Consider the following 26,008-nt stretch of genomic DNA (forward strand, 5'->3'; position numbering starts at 1 on the left):
CTGGCTCTGGAATCCTGAGGGCTCCACTATGACACGTGCAAAGTTCCGTCTGAACTTTATATAAGACGGTGAGGCTCAGTCAGTCACTCAGTGTTGCCTGAGAGGGCAACACTGCAACAGCCGGCCGCCAGGCTGTCTTTTTTTTGCACAGCTAGTTGCCTCCAGGAGGCCACAAGAGGGAGACAAGGGACTGCAAAATGGAAAATAGGCATCCACCAACTTTACAGACAACTTCTCCTTGCTCCTACAACCTCCATCCTTGCACAGTTTGTTATTCTTCTAGGTAACATAGTAACAAATCCAAATTGCTGCTCTCTTTGTAGGCAAGCAAGGCTTTGTTGCAACTGCAATTCTTACTTCTTCTTGAAATGTAGGGACGACAGTACATTCCATCACATCCATCTAGTGTACACAGGTAGGTCCATTGTGGCGGGCAGGCGAGCGGGCGGGCTGCTTTATTGGCTGTTTGCTGTTCCCCTACTCCACTCCACTATTTGACTGTTGTGCTGCAATCAATCAATCAATCAATCAATCAATCAATCAATCAATCAATCAATCAATCAGTGGCTGGCTCAGGTGCAGCTCTTTAACTTACCTAAAAGGGAGGGCGGAGAGAAGACAAGGAAGGTGAATGAGGTGTTCCAATGTGAAATGCCGGAAACACAGAAACACAGACGACACACAACAAGAGGTGGCAATCTATTCATTAATTGCATTTAATCAATGAGCTCATTATCACTCATGCATTGTCCAACAGGTGTTGAAATAATGGGATTAAAAGGGGAGATCCCTTCAGAAAGACAGAAACAATAGCAAAGACAAAAAACACTTTTGGAATCTGCTTTTAGTCAACACATAAGGAAAGGGTGCACCGGTCCTGGAAATACTGCAATACCAGGTCAATGCGTGGAGTGGACAGAGCAAGCTCTATTTCCATCTCCCTGTTCTAAAAATCCATTTAATATATGGTCCCCAGATAGGGGACGTATCAGATATTAAACTGATAAGAACAGATACTACACTTGATCTTAGCCAAAAGGCCGAGAAGCGATAACCCGAACGGGCCGCGCGTTGCCCGAGCCTGCCCGATACTGCTGTTCAGCCCTTGCAGCGATTCAGCCTACTTCTAGGCAATTCCATGGGGCCCTGCAGGCTCACACACTCACAGCTACACGGGAGGTGAATAAAGGCCGGAGAGGAAGCCAGACAGGATTTGCTTCTTTTGCTTGCACCACAATGCAGTGCTGAAAGAGGAGGAATCTACATAAAAACGCCTTCCTGGCAACGCCCAAATGCCCTGCTGCCATGCAGATAAACACTGGCAGCGGCAGCAAGTGCATGCCCACAGCCACCCCTTGTTCCTTCACACCTTGTATCAGCTGTAATCCAGTCCAGTCCAGTGCTGCCTGCTGAGCAGCACTGACCAACACTGCCTGGGCCCAGGCTTTTATCTCTGAGGCCCCATTATGATGTCAGAAAGCTGGCTCTGGAATCCTGAGGGCTCCACTATGACACGTGCAAAGTTCCGTCTGAACTTTATATAAGACGGTGAGGCTCAGTCAGTCACTCAGTGTTGCCTGAGAGGGCAACACTGCAACAGCCGGCCGCCAGGCTGTCTTTTTTTTGCACAGCTAGTTGCCTCCAGGAGGCCACAAGAGGGAGACAAGGGACTGCAAAATGGAAAATAGGCATCCACCAACTTTACAGACAACTTCTCCTTGCTCCTACAACCTCCATCCTTGCACAGTTTGTTATTCTTCTAGGTAACATAGTAACAAATCCAAATTGCTGCTCTCTTTGTAGGCAAGCAAGGCTTTGTTGCAACTGCAATTCTTACTTCTTCTTGAAATGTAGGGACGACAGTACATTCCATCACATCCATCTAGTGTACACAGGTAGGTCCATTGTGGCGGGCAGGCGAGCGGGCGGGCTGCTTTATTGGCTGTTTGCTGTTCCCCTACTCCACTCCACTATTTGACTGTTGTGCTGCATCAATCAATCAATCAATTAATCAATCAATCAATCAATCAATCAATCAATCAATCAATCAATCAGTGGCTGGCTCAGGTGCAGCTCTTTAACTTACCTAAAAGGGAGGGCGGAGAGAAGACAAGGAAGGTGAATGAGGTGTTCCAATGTGAAATGCCGGAAACACAGAAACACAGACGACACACAACAAGAGGTGGCAATCTATTCATTAATTGCATTTAATCAATGAGCTCATTATCACTCATGCATTGTCCAACAGGTGTTGAAATAATGGGATTAAAAGGGGAGATCCCTTCAGAAAGACAGAAACAATAGCAAAGACAAAAAACACTTTTGGAATCTGCTTTTAGTCAACACATAAGGAAAGGGTGCACCGGTCCTGGAAATACTGCAATACCAGGTCAATGCGTGGAGTGGACAGAGCAAGCTCTATTTCCATCTCCCTGTTCTAAAAATCCATTTAATATATGGTCCCCAGATAGGGGACGTATCAGATATTAAACTGATAAGAACAGATACTACACTTGATCTTAGCCAAAAGGCCGAGAAGCGATAACCCGAACGGGCCGCGCGTTGCCCGAGCCTGCCCGATACTGCTGTTCAGCCCTTGCAGCGATTCAGCCTACTTCTAGGCAATTCCATGGGGCCCTGCAGGCTCACACACTCACAGCTACACGGGAGGTGAATAAAGGCCGGAGAGGAAGCCAGACAGGATTTGCTTCTTTTGCTTGCACCACAATGCAGTGCTGAAAGAGGAGGAATCTACATAAAAACGCCTTCCTGGCAACGCCCAAATGCCCTGCTGCCATGCAGATAAACACTGGCAGCGGCAGCAAGTGCATGCCCACAGCCACCCCTTGTTCCTTCACACCTTGTATCAGCTGTAATCCAGTCCAGTCCAGTGCTGCCTGCTGAGCAGCACTGACCAACACTGCCTGGGCCCAGGCTTTTATCTCTGAGGCCCCATTATGATGTCAGAAAGCTGGCTCTGGAATCCTGAGGGCTCCACTATGACACGTGCAAAGTTCCGTCTGAACTTTATATAAGACGGTGAGGCTCAGTCAGTCACTCAGTGTTGCCTGAGAGGGCAACACTGCAACAGCCGGCCGCCAGGCTGTCTTTTTTTTGCACAGCTAGTTGCCTCCAGGAGGCCACAAGAGGGAGACAAGGGACTGCAAAATGGAAAATAGGCATCCACCAACTTTACAGACAACTTCTCCTTGCTCCTACAACCTCCATCCTTGCACAGTTTGTTATTCTTCTAGGTAACATAGTAACAAATCCAAATTGCTGCTCTCTTTGTAGGCAAGCAAGGCTTTGTTGCAACTGCAATTCTTACTTCTTCTTGAAATGTAGGGACGACAGTACATTCCATCACATCCATCTAGTGTACACAGGTAGGTCCATTGTGGCGGGCAGGCGAGCGGGCGGGCTGCTTTATTGGCTGTTTGCTGTTCCCCTACTCCACTCCACTATTTGACTGTTGTGCTGCATCAATCAATCAATCAATCAATCAATCAATCAATCAATCAATCAGTGGCTGGCTCAGGTGCAGCTCTTTAACTTACCTAAAAGGGAGGGCGGAGAGAAGACAAGGAAGGTGAATGAGGTGTTCCAATGTGAAATGCCGGAAACACAGAAACACAGACGACACACAACAAGAGGTGGCAATCTATTCATTAATTGCATTTAATCAATGAGCTCATTATCACTCATGCATTGTCCAACAGGTGTTGAAATAATGGGATTAAAAGGGGAGATCCCTTCAGAAAGACAGAAACAATAGCAAAGACAAAAAACACTTTTGGAATCTGCTTTTAGTCAACACATAAGGAAAGGGTGCACCGGTCCTGGAAATACTGCAATACCAGGTCAATGCGTGGAGTGGACAGAGCAAGCTCTATTTCCATCTCCCTGTTCTAAAAATCCATTTAATATATGGTCCCCAGATAGGGGACGTATCAGATATTAAACTGATAAGAACAGATACTACACTTGATCTTAGCCAAAAGGCCGAGAAGCGATAACCCGAACGGGCCGCGCGTTGCCCGAGCCTGCCCGATACTGCTGTTCAGCCCTTGCAGCGATTCAGCCTACTTCTAGGCAATTCCATGGGGCCCTGCAGGCTCACACACTCACAGCTACACGGGAGGTGAATAAAGGCCGGAGAGGAAGCCAGACAGGATTTGCTTCTTTTGCTTGCACCACAATGCAGTGCTGAAAGAGGAGGAATCTACATAAAAACGCCTTCCTGGCAACGCCCAAATGCCCTGCTGCCATGCAGATAAACACTGGCAGCGGCAGCAAGTGCATGCCCACAGCCACCCCTTGTTCCTTCACACCTTGTATCAGCTGTAATCCAGTCCAGTCCAGTGCTGCCTGCTGAGCAGCACTGACCAACACTGCCTGGGCCCAGGCTTTTATCTCTGAGGCCCCATTATGATGTCAGAAAGCTGGCTCTGGAATCCTGAGGGCTCCACTATGACACGTGCAAAGTTCCGTCTGAACTTTATATAAGACGGTGAGGCTCAGTCAGTCACTCAGTGTTGCCTGAGAGGGCAACACTGCAACAGCCGGCCGCCAGGCTGTCTTTTTTTTGCACAGCTAGTTGCCTCCAGGAGGCCACAAGAGGGAGACAAGGGACTGCAAAATGGAAAATAGGCATCCACCAACTTTACAGACAACTTCTCCTTGCTCCTACAACCTCCATCCTTGCACAGTTTGTTATTCTTCTAGGTAACATAGTAACAAATCCAAATTGCTGCTCTCTTTGTAGGCAAGCAAGGCTTTGTTGCAACTGCAATTCTTACTTCTTCTTGAAATGTAGGGACGACAGTACATTCCATCACATCCATCTAGTGTACACAGGTAGGTCCATTGTGGCGGGCAGGCGAGCGGGCGGGCTGCTTTATTGGCTGTTTGCTGTTCCCCTACTCCACTCCACTATTTGACTGTTGTGCTGCATCAATCAATCAATCAATTAATCAATCAATCAATCAATCAATCAATCAATCAATCAATCAGTGGCTGGCTCAGGTGCAGCTCTTTAACTTACCTAAAAGGGAGGGCGGAGAGAAGACAAGGAAGGTGAATGAGGTGTTCCAATGTGAAATGCCGGAAACACAGAAACACAGACGACACACAACAAGAGGTGGCAATCTATTCATTAATTGCATTTAATCAATGAGCTCATTATCACTCATGCATTGTCCAACAGGTGTTGAAATAATGGGATTAAAAGGGGAGATCCCTTCAGAAAGACAGAAACAATAGCAAAGACAAAAAACACTTTTGGAATCTGCTTTTAGTCAACACATAAGGAAAGGGTGCACCGGTCCTGGAAATACTGCAATACCAGGTCAATGCGTGGAGTGGACAGAGCAAGCTCTATTTCCATCTCCCTGTTCTAAAAATCCATTTAATATATGGTCCCCAGATAGGGGACGTATCAGATATTAAACTGATAAGAACAGATACTACACTTGATCTTAGCCAAAAGGCCGAGAAGCGATAACCCGAACGGGCCGCGCGTTGCCCGAGCCTGCCCGATACTGCTGTTCAGCCCTTGCAGCGATTCAGCCTACTTCTAGGCAATTCCATGGGGCCCTGCAGGCTCACACACTCACAGCTACACGGGAGGTGAATAAAGGCCGGAGAGGAAGCCAGACAGGATTTGCTTCTTTTGCTTGCACCACAATGCAGTGCTGAAAGAGGAGGAATCTACATAAAAACGCCTTCCTGGCAACGCCCAAATGCCCTGCTGCCATGCAGATAAACACTGGCAGCGGCAGCAAGTGCATGCCCACAGCCACCCCTTGTTCCTTCACACCTTGTATCAGCTGTAATCCAGTCCAGTCCAGTGCTGCCTGCTGAGCAGCACTGACCAACACTGCCTGGGCCCAGGCTTTTATCTCTGAGGCCCCATTATGATGTCAGAAAGCTGGCTCTGGAATCCTGAGGGCTCCACTATGACACGTGCAAAGTTCCGTCTGAACTTTATATAAGACGGTGAGGCTCAGTCAGTCACTCAGTGTTGCCTGAGAGGGCAACACTGCAACAGCCGGCCGCCAGGCTGTCTTTTTTTTGCACAGCTAGTTGCCTCCAGGAGGCCACAAGAGGGAGACAAGGGACTGCAAAATGGAAAATAGGCATCCACCAACTTTACAGACAACTTCTCCTTGCTCCTACAACCTCCATCCTTGCACAGTTTGTTATTCTTCTAGGTAACATAGTAACAAATCCAAATTGCTGCTCTCTTTGTAGGCAAGCAAGGCTTTGTTGCAACTGCAATTCTTACTTCTTCTTGAAATGTAGGGACGACAGTACATTCCATCACATCCATCTAGTGTACACAGGTAGGTCCATTGTGGCGGGCAGGCGAGCGGGCGGGCTGCTTTATTGGCTGTTTGCTGTTCCCCTACTCCACTCCACTATTTGACTGTTGTGCTGCATCAATCAATCAATCAATCAATCAATCAATCAATCAATCAATCAATCAATCAGTGGCTGGCTCAGGTGCAGCTCTTTAACTTACCTAAAAGGGAGGGCGGAGAGAAGACAAGGAAGGTGAATGAGGTGTTCCAATGTGAAATGCCGCAAACACAGAAACACAGACGACACACAACAAGAGATGGCAATCTATTCATTAATTGCATTTAATCAATGAGCTCATTATCACTCATGCATTGTCCAACAGGTGTTGAAATAATGGGATTAAAAGGGGAGATCCCTTCAGAAAGACAGAAACAATAGCAAAGACAAAAAACACTTTTGGAATCTGCTTTTAGTCAACACATAAGGAAAGGGTGCACCGGTCCTGGAAATACTGCAATACCAGGTCAATGCGTGGAGTGGACAGAGCAAGCTCTATTTCCATCTCCCTGTTCTAAAAATCCATTTAATATATGGTCCCCAGATAGGGGACGTATCAGATATTAAACTGATAAGAACAGATACTACACTTGATCTTAGCCAAAAGGCCGAGAAGCGATAACCCGAACGGGCCGCGCGTTGCCCGAGCCTGCCCGATACTGCTGTTCAGCCCTTGCAGCGATTCAGCCTACTTCTAGGCAATTCCATGGGGCCCTGCAGGCTCACACACTCACAGCTACACGGGAGGTGAATAAAGGCCGGAGAGGAAGCCAGACAGGATTTGCTTCTTTTGCTTGCACCACAATGCAGTGCTGAAAGAGGAGGAATCTACATAAAAACGCCTTCCTGGCAACGCCCAAATGCCCTGCTGCCATGCAGATAAACACTGGCAGCGGCAGCAAGTGCATGCCCACAGCCACCCCTTGTTCCTTCACACCTTGTATCAGCTGTAATCCAGTCCAGTCCAGTGCTGCCTGCTGAGCAGCACTGACCAACACTGCCTGGGCCCAGGCTTTTATCTCTGAGGCCCCATTATGATGTCAGAAAGCTGGCTCTGGAATCCTGAGGGCTCCACTATGACACGTGCAAAGTTCCGTCTGAACTTTATATAAGACGGTGAGGCTCAGTCAGTCACTCAGTGTTGCCTGAGAGGGCAACACTGCAACAGCCGGCCGCCAGGCTGTCTTTTTTTTGCACAGCTAGTTGCCTCCAGGAGGCCACAAGAGGGAGACAAGGGACTGCAAAATGGAAAATAGGCATCCACCAACTTTACAGACAACTTCTCCTTGCTCCTACAACCTCCATCCTTGCACAGTTTGTTATTCTTCTAGGTAACATAGTAACAAATCCAAATTGCTGCTCTCTTTGTAGGCAAGCAAGGCTTTGTTGCAACTGCAATTCTTACTTCTTCTTGAAATGTAGGGACGACAGTACATTCCATCACATCCATCTAGTGTACACAGGTAGGTCCATTGTGGCGGGCAGGCAAGCGGGCGGGCTGCTTTATTGGCTGTTTGCTGTTCCCCTACTCCACTCCACTATTTGACTGTTGTGCTGCATCAATCAATCAATCAATCAATCAATCAATCAATCAATCAATCAATCAATCAGTGGCTGGCTCAGGTGCAGCTCTTTAACTTACCTAAAAGGGAGGGCGGAGAGAAGACAAGGAAGGTGAATGAGGTGTTCCAATGTGAAATGCCGGAAACACAGAAACACAGACGACACACAACAAGAGGTGGCAATCTATTCATTAATTGCATTTAATCAATGAGCTCATTATCACTCATGCATTGTCCAACAGGTGTTGAAATAATGGGATTAAAAGGGGAGATCCCTTCAGAAAGACAGAAACAATAGCAAAGACAAAAAACACTTTTGGAATCTGCTTTTAGTCAACACATAAGGAAAGGGTGCACCGGTCCTGGAAATACTGCAATACCAGGTCAATGCGTGGAGTGGACAGAGCAAGCTCTATTTCCATCTCCCTGTTCTAAAAATCCATTTAATATATGGTCCCCAGATAGGGGACGTATCAGATATTAAACTGATAAGAACAGATACTACACTTGATCTTAGCCAAAAGGCCGAGAAGCGATAACCCGAACGGGCCGCGCGTTGCCCGAGCCTGCCCGATACTGCTGTTCAGCCCTTGCAGCGATTCAGCCTACTTCTAGGCAATTCCATGGGGCCCTGCAGGCTCACACACTCACAGCTACACGGGAGGTGAATAAAGGCCGGAGAGGAAGCCAGACAGGTGTGATGGATGGTCAAATTGCTTATGTTCTCTGTATTAAATTACACTATGAATTATCAAGCAGGATGCCGGATTATGAAGATATGTATTCTCCATTCAGTTATGATCTCTTTCTGTTACTGCTTGAATCACAAGGGAATAAGTTATTACTTTGTGTTCTTCTTCATGGCCTTCAATACTGGTAGATAGGAGTCTGGCAAAACGCCTAGACCTAAAATAATCATTATATTTCCAATTAATTCTTTATCTCAGTATTTCATACACATATGTGAAATCATCGCATGGCCTTGTGGAGACCTCCTACATTTTCTATTTTTTGTAGGCCAGGATTTGCAGATGTTAGAAAGATCACGTGACCTCAGTGGGAAGGTACCCTATGACGTATTTTCAGTCTACGTGTAAAATGTTATGATTGGTTGTTCCATGAGAGGTAACACCCTGGTCAGAGGGGACGCCCTGAGGGTATATTAACCTATGTATCTTGATAATAAATGAGAATATTGATTGAGACGACAGATTGCTATTGTCTTTATTGATCTCCCGGTGCACTGTTGATACTTCAATTACCATATTTGAATACCACCTGACAAAGCAGAGGGAGCCCATTAGAGCACCCATCCCAAAAGGTGCTACCTGGAAGGGGTTTCTTCGACAGTTATGGTGCCGAACAGCCCGGGACCTCCTAATGAGAATTTTGTGCAAAGTCCACTAATCTGGAAGGACCTGGGGAGTCACTGAAACCAAAACCGCGCGGTAAGTAACAGACTTTATGTTACACCATTTGTTTCAGCCACTCTGTTAAGTCCCTGGAAACGTACTTTGTATATGTAAGTCTCTACAAAGGGGTCCCGTAATAATCAGGTCCTTTGTCAGGATGGTAGTGTGGTTAAATGGATTTACATGGGGGTGTATGTGACAAGTGTGATAAATGTGTGTGTAGTGTGATGTTGAATACATCTGTGAGAAGACATACATATCAAATTGTTGAAACTGTATGGCTCCCAGCCCAGAAGTAATATCCACTTCATAGAAGACGATATACACTCAGTGCAAGGAGGAGCAATTGTGTCTATATTGAATTTGCACTCAATACCATTACCCAGTGCAATAGGGAAAACTTTGAATACTGTATTAGAAAATCATTTATATTTTCCTAAATTCATTGCCAGACAGTGATATTGTGTGTAAGGGTCCATAAACCAGTTGTATGCATTGCCAGACTGGTATAAGGTGGGAATCAGTACAGACTGATTTCTAGCACATGATAATCCGGCATATACACTTTGATGTAAAATAACATCCAAGTAATTAAGTCTGTAGTAGTATAACATCAGACCGCTGGATTGAATACCGTTGTAATATAACATCCTGTATTCATTGAATGACCCTGACACTTACCCCAGGTGCCACCTGTGTCGTAGTAATATAACTACCCAAACTAATTACAGTGAAGAACATCGGTATTGGCTCAGACACAGAGCCCCTAAAGAAATCATCACCAACATAGATAACAGGCCCCTAAACTACAACCCACAGAGAGAACGGCTAAGGGGGGAGGATTACATATATGTTACCAAATATAATTTGCATGTGAAACCATTGCAAAGTGCTAGAGGAAAGCGTTTGGGATATATGCTACATCACAGGCTGTATGAACTGAAAGACACACCCCGGCAGCAAGTGTTCTGCATAAGTGAAAGAGACGAAGGGTTTGTAGAAGTTTGAAATGAATGTGACCAACTCCTGCTTGAATCAATGGAAGTTCATGAATGTAGATTGTGTTGAAGGATTTGCTCTTGCAATTTGTGGATTGGCAGCATTTTGTCTGTTCTTGATGTTCAAAACAGTGAGGGATCAGAGAAAAGGATATCCCACTGCTAGAATAGTCTGAAGGAACGACTTTTGATATTGATAGTCTTTCTGAAACTGTAAGATAGATTGTCTGAGATATCTGTCAACAGACTAAGGCCTGTCTGTTTGGAGCTGGGGAGTTTTCCGGAGACTACCCTACGCCCTCTGACCATGGGGTCAGGAAATAGTAAGACAAAAATGCGGGACAGCCCTGAGACGTGGGTCTCTGCCATCAAAATAGTAGAAAGAGCAAAAGGATCTGAGGCTGTGAAGGATTGTAAAAGAATGTTTAAAATGATGGGAGTTGGGTCCTATGGCACATTAGCAGAATGTGATTGGAAAAGATTTATGACAAATTGTGTTGGATGGTTGAAAGACAATAACATGGTGGAAAAAGCCCAAATGTGGTATGAGGTAGCACAGAGAGTGAGTAACACAGAACATAAGAGTATGGAAGCAAATCATGGAATAATGTATGATTTATATGACCCTTTAAGTGAAAAGCTCCTCACTAATGTGTTAACCCCTTTACAACTGCCAAACAGCCCCGCAGCAGCAACTGCGCCATCTCCTTATCCTGAAAATAGCAAGAAAGGCAGCTGCTGGACATGTCCACACTGTGGGCAGCAGAACCCCCTCACTGCAGGATATTGTGTCAGTTGTGGTACGCAGCGCCCCACTAGATTGTTTCCGTTAGTATCAAGTATCCATACACACAGGGGACCAAAACCAGTAGATGTAGACGGGCAACCAGTACCTGGGGCAGTAGGGGAAATCCAGTCACATGAAGCCACTGTGTATCGCCCCTGGAGCCCGGCTGATTTACTAGCTGTATGTAACACACTCCCAGACCCACGTAAAACACCAAGCGCTTTCCATAGAAAGCTGCGAGCAGTACATCTAGCTTACCGTGCTACATGGTCAGATATGGAGAGCCTGGTAGAAACAAAGGGAGGGGAAGTGCTCAAAAATCAAATTCAAGCTGCTATTACAAATCCCGTACCAGCAAATAAAACCAATGAGCAATCAGGACTAGAATACCTGAACGCTATGCAGCCCTGGGTAGATGCTACTCAACAGGATCGAACTGATAGTTTTATGTCATTTTCCCAAGATGTTAAACAGTCAGTCCCTGATTATGCCACAACTTTACAGCAGCAGTGATTAGATCACGGGTATGAAGAAGGTGATGCAAAAGACTTGCGCCTACTAAAAATAACTTTTATGTCCGGTCTTAAGCCGGCAGTACAAGAAGCTGTTAAAAGATCCCGCCCCGACTGGCGTACATGCCAGTTTAATGATTTAGTGAGCATTGCAAAAGGTGCAGAGTTAGATTTAGCTCCTAAAAGAACTCGTCTCGCCCCGATGCAACAAAAGGGGGGCTATGGAGGAAGAGGCAGGGAACAAAAAGACACTTTGAGAACCCAGAGAAGGGATCTTAGCCAGATTACATGCTGGAACTGTGATAAGAAGGGTCATTATTCAGCCCGATGTCCCTCCCGTCCAGTTGAGCCTCCCAATTCTTTGATTGCTGCATAGGAAACTGGCAACCCTGATGTCTCCCTCTGCCCAGTGCTCCCCCCGACAGGTCCATCATTGATGGTGCCTGTTACTTTACCCACAGGGGAAAATACCTCTTTTCTAGTAGACACAGGGGCAGCCAGAACTGTATTACAAACCAAATATGTACCGGCAGAGTTGTTATCACCAGACTATATAGATTGTGAAGGGGTGGAGGGAACATCATTTCAGTTACAGTTAACAAAACCAATGCGACTGAATATACATGACACACAATCAATTGTCTCCCGTGTGTTAGTGTCACCACACACTCCCTACAATTTATTGGGGACAGATGTACTCAGTGCCCTGGGAGCAGCATTGGACTTTTCTTCTGGCACACCTACATTAACCTCTGCCATTCCAGAGTCCCTGCTATGCAAACTCCTTAGTATGGCAAGTATGCCGGACACTGAAAAAGCCCCCAGTACCCCTCCCCTTTGGTTGGCAGACATCCCAGAAAAACTATGGGCACAAGATAAGATGGATGTAGGAGTTTTAAATGTGCCGCCTGTACAAGTAAATTTAAAACCAGACATGCAGAACCGTCCTGTATGTATAAAGCAATATCCTCTGAGTCCACAGCAAGACGCTGCTATAGAAAAGGATATTAACTCCTTACTGGAAAACAATCTCATAGTGCCCATAATCTCGCCTTTCAACACTCCTCTTTACCCAGTAAAGAAAAAGACACTGCCCGGTCAACCTGTACAGTACCGGATGGTACATGACCTACGGGCTGTGAATGCTGTGACAATAATTAATACACCACAAGTGCCTAACCCACATACATTGCTCAACCAGGTCCCCGGCACTGCAGTCTATTTCACCGTTATAGACTTAGCCAATGCTTTCTTCTCCATCCCGCTGGATAAAGAGTGCCAGCAGTATTTTGCATTTACACATAGGGGAAGACAGTATGCTTGGGTAGTGCTGCCACAGGGTGCCGCAAACTCCCCTGATATCTTCTCACGTACCATGAAAGATATTCTGGACACCTGGCAGCCCCCCAATCAGTCCTCAGTTCTACTACAATATGTAGATGATTTGTTACTTTGTAGTGAGAGTCTGGAGAACAGTGAAACAGATTCTAAATCACTATTAATGTTCCTAGAAGAAGTTGGCTGTAAAGCGAGCAAGCACAAGCTGCAATTATGTGCCAAAACAGTTGTTTTCCTTGGCCACTGTATTTCCCAAGGTATGAAACACTTAACCCCTGACAGGCTGGAAATCATACAGAAACACCCAGTCCCTAGAAACCCTAAACAATTGAGGACTTTCCTGGGTTTAATAGGGTACTGCAGAGCCTGGATCAGGGATGCCTCTGCTATGATGCAACCATTATATGACTGTCTCACCTCTGACCCATTTGTACTGTCACCTGAGGCAATTGACAATTTTCACTCCCTGAAACTGTCACTGACTACAAGGCCAGCACTGGGACTTCCTGACTACAATAAGCCATTTACTCTGTTCTGCCATGAACAGGCAGGCCATGCCTCTGGAGTATTAGCCCAAGATCATGGAGGCAAGATGCGACCACTTGCCTATTACTCCCTTGCTCTGGATCCCATTGTACTAGGATCCCCGACATGCATACGCGCTGTCTCAGCAGCAGCAGCTTTAGTTGATAAAGCAACAGACATTGTACTTCAACATGACATTATTGTGCAAGTCCCACACGCAGTGCAAGAAATGATGAACACAGTCAAGACAAAACACTTATCAGTTGCAAGACTTACTAAAATTGAACTTACCCTTCTGTCCCCTAATGTGACTATCAAACGTTGTGTTGTTCTGAATCCAGCTACACTCCTGCCCCTAGATTCTGAACAAAAGGAGGGAGGAGTGGGGGGACAGGGACATGGACACCCCCTTATTTTTCAACTATCCACTGATGATGAACTATTTAATTTTGAACATGAACATGACTGTCAAAGCCTAGTGGATATGGAATCAAACGGCATAAACAGTATATTTGATGTTGCTCTGATTAACCCTGATGCTGAGTATTTTGTAGATGGATCTCGATATTGGAGCGAAGACAAAGGACATTTCCTCACCGGGTATGCAGTGGTCCACAATGGTAAGGCCGTCATACAACAGTCCCTACCCTCCAGCAGCTCAGCTCAGGAGGCAGAACTAAAAGCACTCGCTGAGGCGTGTAAATTGGGTAAGGGACAGCGTGTCAACATATACACTGACTCCAGATATGCCTTTGGAGTTGCACATGACTTTGGGACAATATGGAGAGCCAGAGGGTTCTTGACCTCGGCAGGTAAACCTATAAAGAATGCAAAAGCAGTAGAAGAACTTTTAGAATCACTGCACATGCCAGACCAAGCAGCTATAGTCAAAGTACAGGCACACACTAATAACAGTGATCTCCTATCAAAAGGGAATGAGGCTGCGGATGCAGCGGCAAAGGACGCTGCTGCTCTCCCTCTGATGATTGTGAAGCCTGTTTTACAACCCATCACAGAGACCCTGTTGCGTGCTTTCCAGGACCAAGCACCCCCTCAAGAGCAAGCAGAATGGGAGGAGAGAGGTGCAGCAATAGGTCTAGGACAGTTGAGGCATCTTAATTCTAAGGTTTGCCTACCAAGAGCACTGTATCCAATGATGTGTGCCCTAGCCCATGGGAAAACACACTGTTCAAAGGGAGCTATGAGCCAGCTAGTGTTACAGACATGGCATGCTCCTGGTTTTCAAAATGCAGCAGCCAAATATACAGAGGGCTGCATGACATGTGCACAACACAACCCTGGTAAAACCACCAAAACACCAGCTAAACACACTCCTAAGTCCTACTACCCCTTTCAGCGATTACAGGTGGACTACATACAACTACCTAAGGTGGGAATTTATCAATATGTACTTGTTTGCACTGATTTATTTTCAGGATGGCCAGAAGCTTTTCCAGTGGCTAAAGCAAATGCAGATACCACAGCAAAGAAACTGATAGCTGAGGTAGTGTGCCGCTATGGAGTACCAGAGACAATTGAAAGTGACAGAGGTACTCACTTTACCCAAGAACTATTGAGGAACATATTAAAAAGCCTTGGGATAGAACAAGCATTTCACACTCCCTATCACCCACAAAGCAGTGGTAAGGTAGAAAGACTAAATGGAACTTTGAAATTAAAAATCCAGAAGGCCATGAATGAAACTTCTTTACCGTGGACACAATGTCTACCCCTGGCTTTATACTCTGTAAGAACCACACCAAGAGGGAAGGATAAACTTTCTCCCTATGAAATATTGTTTGGAAATATGCCAAAGACAGGACTGTATTTTCCTCAGCAGTTACAAAAGCATTATGACAATATGACCACGTACTTGGCTGCCCTACACAAACAACTGGAGAGGACACACAAACTAATCCTTTCTTCTATTCCAGATCCAAACTTTCTTTCAGGTACCCACTCACTACAACCTGGAGACTGGGTGGTAACAAAGATACACAACAGGAGCAGTCTGGAGCCAAGGTACAGCCAACCAGTAGAAGTACAGCTGGTCACCGCCACATCAGTGAAGCTCCAAGGACGAGCCAATTGGATACATGCAAGCCATTGCAAAAAGGTTATCAGCCCAGATGACGTCGCCTCGATCGATGATGTTGCCCTTGGCAGGGTTGGTGTTGATGTTGCCCCTCGTGGGGACGATGACTCAAGTTCTCAAGGAGGAAGTGGACAATAAATTCATAAAACATCATCAAATTATAACAGCATTAACAAACTTATCTGATTGTTGGATATGTACACACAGTCCCATAAGCTCAAAATCCATGCCATACATGGCTGTGCCCCTTAGTGAGAAAGAACTTCTTAACACTACATGTTGGGATCCCTCAAAGGTAAAGGATAACACAAAAAGGTATACATGGTCTAATACCAGTGTGCCCTTACCCATAGCAGGATGGATGGAGGATCCCTGGTGGCAGGTAAATCTAACCCTGATACCTGGTAAGGCACTGATTCTCACACAAATGGAAAATGGGTCTCTAAAAATGTCACTAAAACACTGACACTAGGTGAGATCCCCATAAAAGGTATAAAGATAAGCTTCAATAAAACCCAACAGACCTCAGATGTATTTAAACCAAGTCTGGTAGAACGGTACATACATAATGGTAGTTGGGAATACGGCCATTTCTTCCCTTCAGGAAGTAAGACTGATTGTAAACGTTATCCAGGGTATATGGAAGAAACAGACTTACAAGGGAATGAAACCATGTATTGTGGATGCACAGGAGTATACCATGGGTCTTTGGGAACAAATTGTCCTTGGTGTGTATTACAACAGTCTTTTCCCCTAGTTCATTTTGCTCACATGTTAACCCTAGGAAGTATGCAATGGTTTGACCTTCCCCATGATATATATATAGTGTGCGGACACAATGCATATAAATGGATCCCGCAGACTACCACAGGTACCTGTACCCTAGCTAGGTTACAGTCTGCTACCTGGACATGGGACAAGGATGCACTTCCTTATGATAAAGTACCAAAACATATGCTGTACAAAAGGGAGGGAAAGCAAAAAGCCCACCCATTGGTACACTTACCTTGGCACACCAAGTTAGGATATGCTCTATCCATCTTTGGAGGACCAATTAGAAATGCACATAACATAGAAAAACTAGCAGAGTTGTTTGACAATATTACCGAATTAATATTTGATGCTTTAAATGTATCTTCAGTACTTACCCGACAGCTTATTACTGTTACTAACCAACATACACTTGTACTAGATTACTTAACTGCAAGTCAAGGGGGTATGTGCCAGATAGTGGGTCCTGCATGCTGTCATTATATAGATCCCCAAGGGACAGTACAGATTAAACATGATATTGAACAAGCAAAGCAATTAAAGGAGGAATTTAGGAAAGCCAATTCTGAAGAGGATTGGAACCTAGATTGGCCAGACTGGTTGTCATGGCTGAACCCGGCCTCATGGTTCAGAGGTATTGGAGGATGGGCTGCAGGACTCATGCAAGGCGCTTTACATATATTACTCATAATATTGATTATATACGTTTTTGTTAAATTAGTAGCATGTCTGATACCTATGCTATGTAAGAAGGCTAAGAAAATTGTCTATCATAAGCCGAAACCTTTAAATCAACAATACCCTATGTCACAGGGATTTTATGCACAAGGCCAGAACCTGGTGAATGGGTGAACACCCCACCATGTAACACTAAGTGTGTTCATTTATTAAAGCTTTGCCATTTATATCTTATATACATGTTAGGACTTTTATACAGGGCATGTTGTTATTGTTATCACCATAAAAAATATTGACAAAGGTAGAGTCCAACAAATCCGAGCAGCTGTGCAGACGAGCAACTACGGGACTTGTCAACGCACTGACGGGACCCTTTACCCAAACCTGAACTCGGTGATCGCATTATATTATTGGTAGTGGCCCTATTCACTATTTTGTTTGAAGTTTATAATCAGATAATTCTTAATCTCTGTATTTTAATATGAGAAAAAGGGGGGTTTGTGATGGATGGTCAAATTGCTTATGTTCTCTGTATTAAATTACACTATGAATTATCAAGCAGGATGCCGGATTATGAAGATATGTATTCTCCATTCAGTTATGATCTCTTTTTGTTACTGCTTGAATCACAAGGGAATAAGTTATTACTTTGTGTTCTTCTTCATGGCCTTCAATACTGGTAGATAGGAGTCTGGCAAAACGCCTAGACCTAAAATAATCATTATATTTCCAATTAATTCTTTATCTCAGTATTTCATACACATATGTGAAATCATCGCATGGCCTTGTGGAGACCTCCTACATTTTCTATTTTTTGTAGGCCAGGATTTGCAGATGTTAGAAAGATCACGTGACCTCAGTGGGAAGGTACCCTATGACGTATTTTCAGTCTACGTGTAAAATGTTATGATTGGTTGTTCCATGAGAGGTAACACCCTGGTCAGAGGGGACGCCCTGAGGGTATATTAACCTATGTATCTTGATAATAAATGAGAATATTGATTGAGACGACAGATTGCTATTGTCTTTATTGATCTCCCGGTGCACTGTTGATACTTCAATTACCATATTTGAATACCACCTGACAAAGCAGAGGGAGCCCATTAGAGCACCCATCCCAAAAGGTGCTACCTGGAAGGGGTTTCTTCGACACAGGATTTGCTTCTTTTGCTTGCACCACAATGCAGTGCTGAAAGAGGAGGAATCTACATAAAAACGCCTTCCTGGCAACGCCCAAATGCCCTGCTGCCATGCAGATAAACACTGGCAGCGGCAGCAAGTGCATGCCCACAGCCACCCCTTGTTCCTTCACACCTTGTATCAGCTGTAATCCAGTCCAGTCCAGTGCTGCCTGCTGAGCAGCACTGACCAACACTGCCTGGGCCCAGGCTTTTATCTCTGAGGCCCCATTATGATGTCAGAAAGCTGGCTCTGGAATCCTGAGGGCTCCACTATGACACGTGCAAAGTTCCGTCTGAACTTTATATAAGACGGTGAGGCTCAGTCAGTCACTCAGTGTTGCCTGAGAGGGCAACACTGCAACAGCCGGCCGCCAGGCTGTCTTTTTTTTGCACAGCTAATTGCCTCCAGGAGGCCACAAGAGGGAGACAAGGGACTGCAAAATGGAAAATAGGCATCCACCAACTTTACAGACAACTTCTCCTTGCTCCTACAACCTCCATCCTTGCACAGTTTGTTATTCTTCTAGGTAACATAGTAACAAATCCAAATTGCTGCTCTCTTTGTAGGCAAGCAAGGCTTTGTTGCAACTGCAATTCTTACTTCTTCTTGAAATGTAGGGACGACAGTACATTCCATCACATCCATCTAGTGTACACAGGTAGGTCCATTGTGGCGGGCAGGCGAGCGGGCGGGCTGCTTTATTGGCTGTTTGCTGTTCCCCTACTCCACTCCACTATTTGACTGTTGTGCTGCATCAATCAATCAATCAATCAATCAATCAATCAATCAATCAGTGGCTGGCTCAGGTGCAGCTCTTTAACTTACCTAAAAGGGAGGGCGGAGAGAAGACAAGGAAGGTGAATGAGGTGTTCCAATGTGAAATGCCGGAAACACAGAAACACAGACGACACACAACAAGAGGTGGCAATCTATTCATTAATTGCATTTAATCAATGAGCTCATTATCACTCATGCATTGTCCAACAGGTGTTGAAATAATGGGATTAAAAGGGGAGATCCCTTCAGAAAGACAGAAACAATAGCAAAGACAAAAAACACTTTTGGAATCTGCTTTTAGTCAACACATAAGGAAAGGGTGCACCGGTCCTGGAAATACTGCAATACCAGGTCAATGCGTGGAGTGGACAGAGCAAGCTCTATTTCCATCTCCCTGTTCTAAAAATCCATTTAATATATGGTCCCCAGATAGGGGACGTATCAGATATTAAACTGATAAGAACAGATACTACACTTGATCTTAGCCAAAAGGCCGAGAAGCGATAACCCGAACGGGCCGCGCGTTGCCCGAGCCTGCCCGATACTGCTGTTCAGCCCTTGCAGCGATTCAGCCTACTTCTAGGCAATTCCATGGGGCCCTGCAGGCTCACACACTCACAGCTACACGGGAGGTGAATAAAGGCCGGAGAGGAAGCCAGACAGGATTTGCTTCTTTTGCTTGCACCACAATGCAGTGCTGAAAGAGGAGGAATCTACATAAAAACGCCTTCCTGGCAACGCCCAAATGCCCTGCTGCCATGCAGATAAACACTGGCAGCGGCAGCAAGTGCATGCCCACAGCCACCCCTTGTTCCTTCACACCTTGTATCAGCTGTAATCCAGTCCAGTCCAGTGCTGCCTGCTGAGCAGCACTGACCAACACTGCCTGGGCCCAGGCTTTTATCTCTGAGGCCCCATTATGATGTCAGAAAGCTGGCTCTGGAATCCTGAGGGCTCCACTATGACACGTGCAAAGTTCCGTCTGAACTTTATATAAGACGGTGAGGCTCAGTCAGTCACTCAGTGTTGCCTGAGAGGGCAACACTGCAACAGCCGGCCGCCAGGCTGTCTTTTTTTTGCACAGCTAGTTGCCTCCAGGAGGCCACAAGAGGGAGACAAGGGACTGCAAAATGGAAAATAGGCATCCACCAACTTTACAGACAACTTCTCCTTGCTCCTACAACCTCCATCCTTGCACAGTTTGTTATTCTTCTAGGTAACATAGTAACAAATCCAAATTGCTGCTCTCTTTGTAGGCAAGCAAGGCTTTGTTGCAACTGCAATTCTTACTTCTTCTTGAAATGTAGGGACGACAGTACATTCCATCACATCCATCTAGTGTACACAGGTAGGTCCATTGTGGCGGGCAGGCGAGCGGGCGGGCTGCTTTATTGGCTGTTTGCTGTTCCCCTACTCCACTCCACTATTTGACTGTTGTGCTGCATCAATCAATCAATCAATCAATCAATCAATCAATCAATCAATCAATCAATCAATCAATCAATCAGTGGCTGGCTCAGGTGCAGCTCTTTAACTTACCTAAAAGGGAGGGCGGAGAGAAGACAAGGAAGGTGAATGAGGTGTTCCAATGTGAAATGCCGGAAACACAGAAACACAGACGACACACAACAAGAGGTGGCAATCTATTCATTAATTGCATTTAATCAATGAGCTCATTATCACTCATGCATTGTCCAACAGGTGTTGAAATAATGGGATTAAAAGGGGAGATCCCTTCAGAAAGACAGAAACAATAGCAAAGACAAAAAACACTTTTGGAATCTGCTTTTAGTCAACACATAAGGAAAGGGTGCACCGGTCCTGGAAATACTGCAATACCAGGTCAATGCGTGGAGTGGACAGAGCAAGCTCTATTTCCATCTCCCTGTTCTAAAAATCCATTTAATATATGGTCCCCAGATAGGGGACGTATCAGATATTAAACTGATAAGAACAGATACTACACTTGATCTTAGCCAAAAGGCCGAGAAGCGATAACCCGAACGGGCCGCGCGTTGCCCGAGCCTGCCCGATACTGCTGTTCAGCCCTTGCAGCGATTCAGCCTACTTCTAGGCAATTCCATGGGGCCCTGCAGGCTCACACACTCACAGCTACACGGGAGGTGAATAAAGGCCGGAGAGGAAGCCAGACAGGATTTGCTTCTTTTGCTTGCACCACAATGCAGTGCTGAAAGAGGAGGAATCTACATAAAAACGCCTTCCTGGCAACGCCCAAATGCCCTGCTGCCATGCAGATAAACACTGGCAGCGGCAGCAAGTGCATGCCCACAGCCACCCCTTGTTCCTTCACACCTTGTATCAGCTGTAATCCAGTCCAGTCCAGTGCTGCCTGCTGAGCAGCACTGACCAACACTGCCTGGGCCCAGGCTTTTATCTCTGAGGCCCCATTATGATGTCAGAAAGCTGGCTCTGGAATCCTGAGGGCTCCACTATGACACGTGCAAAGTTCCGTCTGAACTTTATATAAGACGGTGAGGCTCAGTCAGTCACTCAGTGTTGCCTGAGAGGGCAACACTGCAACAGCCGGCCGCCAGGCTGTCTTTTTTTTGCACAGCTAGTTGCCTCCAGGAGGCCACAAGAGGGAGACAAGGGACTGCAAAATGGAAAATAGGCATCCACCAACTTTACAGACAACTTCTCCTTGCTCCTACAACCTCCATCCTTGCACAGTTTGTTATTCTTCTAGGTAACATAGTAACAAATCCAAATTGCTGCTCTCTTTGTAGGCAAGCAAGGCTTTGTTGCAACTGCAATTCTTACTTCTTCTTGAAATGTAGGGACGACAGTACATTCCATCACATCCATCTAGTGTACACAGGTAGGTCCATTGTGGCGGGCAGGCGAGCGGGCGGGCTGCTTTATTGGCTGTTTGCTGTTCCCCTACTCCACTCCACTATTTGACTGTTGTGCTGCATCAATCAATCAATCAATCAATCAATCAATCAATCAATCAATCAATCAGTGGCTGGCTCAGGTGCAGCTCTTTAACTTACCTAAAAGGGAGGGCGGAGAGAAGACAAGGAAGGTGAATGAGGTGTTCCAATGTGAAATGCCGGAAACACAGAAACACAGACGACACACAACAAGAGGTGGCAATCTATTCATTAATTGCATTTAATCAATGAGCTCATTATCACTCATGCATTGTCCAACAGGTGTTGAAATAATGGGATTAAAAGGGGAGATCCCTTCAGAAAGACAGAAACAATAGCAAAGACAAAAAACACTTTTGGAATCTGCTTTTAGTCAACACATAAGGAAAGGGTGCACCGGTCCTGGAAATACTGCAATACCAGGTCAATGCGTGGAGTGGACAGAGCAAGCTCTATTTCCATCTCCCTGTTCTAAAAATCCATTTAATATATGGTCCCCAGATAGGGGACGTATCAGATATTAAACTGATAAGAACAGATACTACACTTGATCTTAGCCAAAAGGCCGAGAAGCGATAACCCGAACGGGCCGCGCGTTGCCCGAGCCTGCCCGATACTGCTGTTCAGCCCTTGCAGCGATTCAGCCTACTTCTAGGCAATTCCATGGGGCCCTGCAGGCTCACACACTCACAGCTACACGGGAGGTGAATAAAGGCCGGAGAGGAAGCCAGACAGGATTTGCTTCTTTTGCTTGCACCACAATGCAGTGCTGAAAGAGGAGGAATCTACATAAAAACGCCTTCCTGGCAACGCCCAAATGCCCTGCTGCCATGCAGATAAACACTGGCAGCGGCAGCAAGTGCATGCCCACAGCCACCCCTTGTTCCTTCACACCTTGTATCAGCTGTAATCCAGTCCAGTCCAGTGCTGCCTGCTGAGCAGCACTGACCAACACTGCCTGGGCCCAGGCTTTTATCTCTGAGGCCCCATTATGATGTCAGAAAGCTGGCTCTGGAATCCTGAGGGCTCCACTATGACACGTGCAAAGTTCCGTCTGAACTTTATATAAGACGGTGAGGCTCAGTCAGTCACTCAGTGTTGCCTGAGAGGGCAACACTGCAACAGCCGGCCGCCAGGCTGTCTTTTTTTTGCACAGCTAGTTGCCTCCAGGAGGCCACAAGAGGGAGACAAGGGACTGCAAAATGGAAAATAGGCATCCACCAACTTTACAGACAACTTCTCCTTGCTCCTACAACCTCCATCCTTGCACAGTTTGTTATTCTTCTAGGTAACATAGTAACAAATCCAAATTGCTGCTCTCTTTGTAGGCAAGCAAGGCTTTGTTGCAACTGCAATTCTTACTTCTTCTTGAAATGTAGGGACGACAGTACATTCCATCACATCCATCTAGTGTACACAGGTAGGTCCATTGTGGCGGGCAGGCGAGCGGGCGGGCTGCTTTATTGGCTGTTTGCTGTTCCCCTACTCCACTCCACTATTTGACTGTTGTGCTGCATCAATCAATCAATCAATCAATCAATCAATCAATCAATCAATCAATCAGTGGCTGGCTCAGGTGCAGCTCTTTAACTTACCTAAAAGGGAGGGCGGAGAGAAGACAAGGAAGGTGAATGAGGTGTTCCAATGTGAAATGCCGGAAACACAGAAACACAGACGACACACAACAAGAGGTGGCAATCTATTCATTAATTGCATTTAATCAATGAGCTCATTATCACTCATGCATTGTCCAACAGGTGTTGAAATAATGGGATTAAAAGGGGAGATCCCTTCAGAAAGACAGAAACAATAGCAAAGACAAAAAACACTTTTGGAATCTGCTTTTAGTCAACACATAAGGAAAGGGTGCACCGGTCCTGGAAATACTGCAATACCAGGTCAATGCGTGGAGTGGACAGAGCAAGCTCTATTTCCATCTCCCTGTTCTAAAAATCCATTTAATATATGGTCCCCAGATAGGGGACGTATCAGATATTAAACTGATAAGAACAGATACTACACTTGATCTTAGCCAAATGGCCGAGAAGCGATAACCCGAACGGGCCGCGCGTTGCCCGAGCCTGCCCGATACTGCTGTTCAGCCCTTGCAGCGATTCAGCCTACTTCTAGGCAATTCCATGGGGCCCTGCAGGCTCACACACTCACAGCTACACGGGAGGTGAATAAAGGCCGGAGAGGAAGCCAGACAGGATTTGCTTCTTTTGCTTGCACCACAATGCAGTGCTGAAAGAGGAGGAATCTACATAAAAACGCCTTCCTGGCAACGCCCAAATGCCCTGCTGCCATGCAGATAAACACTGGCAGCGGCAGCAAGTGCATGCCCACAGCCACCCCTTGTTCCTTCACACCTTGTATCAGCTGTAATCCAGTCCAGTCCAGTGCTGCCTGCTGAGCAGCACTGACCAACACTGCCTGGGCCCAGGCTTTTATCTCTGAGGCCCCATTATGATGTCAGAAAGCTGGCTCTGGAATCCTGAGGGCTCCACTATGACACGTGCAAAGTTCCGTCTGAACTTTATATAAGACGGTGAGGCTCAGTCAGTCACTCAGTGTTGCCTGAGAGGGCAACACTGCAACAGCCGGCCGCCAGGCTGTCTTTTTTTTGCACAGCTAGTTGCCTCCAGGAGGCCACAAGAGGGAGACAAGGGACTGCAAAATGGAAAATAGGCATCCACCAACTTTACAGACAACTTCTCCTTGCTCCTACAACCTCCATCCTTGCACAGTTTGTTATTCTTCTAGGTAACATAGTAACAAATCCAAATTGCTGCTCTCTTTGTAGGCAAGCAAGGCTTTGTTGCAACTGCAATTCTTACTTCTTCTTGAAATGTAGGGACGACAGTACATTCCATCACATCCATCTAGTGTACACAGGTAGGTCCATTGTGGCGGGCAGGCGAGCGGGCGGGCTGCTTTATTGGCTGTTTGCTGTTCCCCTACTCCACTCCACTATTTGACTGTTGTGCTGCATCAATCAATCAATCAATCAATCAATCAATCAATCAGTGGCTGGCTCAGGTGCAGCTCTTTAACTTACCTAAAAGGGAGGGCGGAGAGAAGACAAGGAAGGTGAATGAGGTGTTCCAATGTGAAATGCCGGAAACACAGAAACACAGACGACACACAACAAGAGGTGGCAATCTATTCATTAATTGCATTTAATCAATGAGCTCATTATCACTCATGCATTGTCCAACAGGTGTTGAAATAATGGGATTAAAAGGGGAGATCCCTTCAGAAAGACAGAAACAATAGCAAAGACAAAAAACACTTTTGGAATCTGCTTTTAGTCAACACATAAGGAAAGGGTGCACCGGTCCTGGAAATACTGCAATACCAGGTCAATGCGTGGAGTGGACAGAGCAAGCTCTATTTCCATCTCCCTGTTCTAAAAATCCATTTAATATATGGTCCCCAGATAGGGGACGTATCAGATATTAAACTGATAAGAACAGATACTACACTTGATCTTAGCCAAAAGGCCGAGAAGCGATAACCCGAACGGGCCGCGCGTTGCCCGAGCCTGCCCGATACTGCTGTTCAGCCCTTGCAGCAATTCAGCCTACTTCTAGGCAATTCCATGGGGCCCTGCAGGCTCACACACTCACAGCTACACGGGAGGTGAATAAAGGCCGGAGAGGAAGCCAGACAGGATTTGCTTCTTTTGCTTGCACCACAATGCAGTGCTGAAAGAGGAGGAATCTACATAAAAACGCCTTCCTGGCAACGCCCAAATGCCCTGCTGCCATGCAGATAAACACTGGCAGCGGCAGCAAGTGCATGCCCACAGCCACCCCTTGTTCCTTCACACCTTGTATCAGCTGTAATCCAGTCCAGTCCAGTGCTGCCTGCTGAGCAGCACTGACCAACACTGCCTGGGCCCAGGCTTTTATCTCTGAGGCCCCATTATGATGTCAGAAAGCTGGCTCTGGAATCCTGAGGGCTCCACTATGACACGTGCAAAGTTCCGTCTGAACTTTATATAAGACGGTGAGGCTCAGTCAGTCACTCAGTGTTGCCTGAGAGGGCAACACTGCAACAGCCGGCCGCCAGGCTGTCTTTTTTTTGCACAGCTAGTTGCCTCCAGGAGGCCACA

The 26,008-nt window shown here is 46.0% G+C and overlaps 11 non-coding genes across 11 annotated transcripts; all 11 read right to left on the reverse strand.

The window, feature by feature from the left end:
* Positions 1–861: 861 nt before the first annotated feature.
* LOC142692424 (U2 spliceosomal RNA) lies at positions 862–1,052 on the reverse strand. The gene has a single exon (XR_012860869.1). It is a non-coding gene; the product is annotated as a U2 spliceosomal RNA (small nuclear RNA).
* A 1,300-nt stretch (positions 1,053–2,352) lies between these two features.
* Positions 2,353–2,543, reverse strand: LOC142692425 (U2 spliceosomal RNA). Its single transcript, XR_012860870.1, has one exon. It is a non-coding gene; the product is annotated as a U2 spliceosomal RNA (small nuclear RNA).
* A 1,280-nt stretch (positions 2,544–3,823) lies between these two features.
* LOC142692427 (U2 spliceosomal RNA) lies at positions 3,824–4,014 on the reverse strand. Its single transcript, XR_012860872.1, has one exon. It is a non-coding gene; the product is annotated as a U2 spliceosomal RNA (small nuclear RNA).
* Positions 4,015–5,310: 1,296 nt separating this feature from the next.
* On the reverse strand, positions 5,311–5,501 carry LOC142692428 (U2 spliceosomal RNA). Its single transcript, XR_012860873.1, has one exon. It is a non-coding gene; the product is annotated as a U2 spliceosomal RNA (small nuclear RNA).
* Positions 5,502–6,789: 1,288 nt separating this feature from the next.
* Positions 6,790–6,980, reverse strand: LOC142692429 (U2 spliceosomal RNA). The gene has a single exon (XR_012860874.1). It is a non-coding gene; the product is annotated as a U2 spliceosomal RNA (small nuclear RNA).
* Positions 6,981–8,268: 1,288 nt separating this feature from the next.
* Positions 8,269–8,459, reverse strand: LOC142692430 (U2 spliceosomal RNA). The gene has a single exon (XR_012860875.1). It is a non-coding gene; the product is annotated as a U2 spliceosomal RNA (small nuclear RNA).
* Positions 8,460–19,311: 10,852 nt separating this feature from the next.
* On the reverse strand, positions 19,312–19,502 carry LOC142692431 (U2 spliceosomal RNA). Its single transcript, XR_012860876.1, has one exon. It is a non-coding gene; the product is annotated as a U2 spliceosomal RNA (small nuclear RNA).
* Positions 19,503–20,802: 1,300 nt separating this feature from the next.
* On the reverse strand, positions 20,803–20,993 carry LOC142692432 (U2 spliceosomal RNA). The gene has a single exon (XR_012860877.1). It is a non-coding gene; the product is annotated as a U2 spliceosomal RNA (small nuclear RNA).
* A 1,284-nt stretch (positions 20,994–22,277) lies between these two features.
* Positions 22,278–22,468, reverse strand: LOC142692434 (U2 spliceosomal RNA). The gene has a single exon (XR_012860878.1). It is a non-coding gene; the product is annotated as a U2 spliceosomal RNA (small nuclear RNA).
* Positions 22,469–23,752: 1,284 nt separating this feature from the next.
* On the reverse strand, positions 23,753–23,943 carry LOC142692105 (U2 spliceosomal RNA). Its single transcript, XR_012860593.1, has one exon. It is a non-coding gene; the product is annotated as a U2 spliceosomal RNA (small nuclear RNA).
* A 1,272-nt stretch (positions 23,944–25,215) lies between these two features.
* On the reverse strand, positions 25,216–25,406 carry LOC142692435 (U2 spliceosomal RNA). The gene has a single exon (XR_012860879.1). It is a non-coding gene; the product is annotated as a U2 spliceosomal RNA (small nuclear RNA).
* Between the last annotated feature and the right edge of the window lie 602 nt (positions 25,407–26,008).

Source organism: Rhinoderma darwinii (assembly GCF_050947455.1).
Source record: "Rhinoderma darwinii isolate aRhiDar2 chromosome 5 unlocalized genomic scaffold, aRhiDar2.hap1 SUPER_5_unloc_39, whole genome shotgun sequence".
Lineage (NCBI taxonomy): Eukaryota > Metazoa > Chordata > Amphibia > Anura > Rhinodermatidae > Rhinoderma > Rhinoderma darwinii.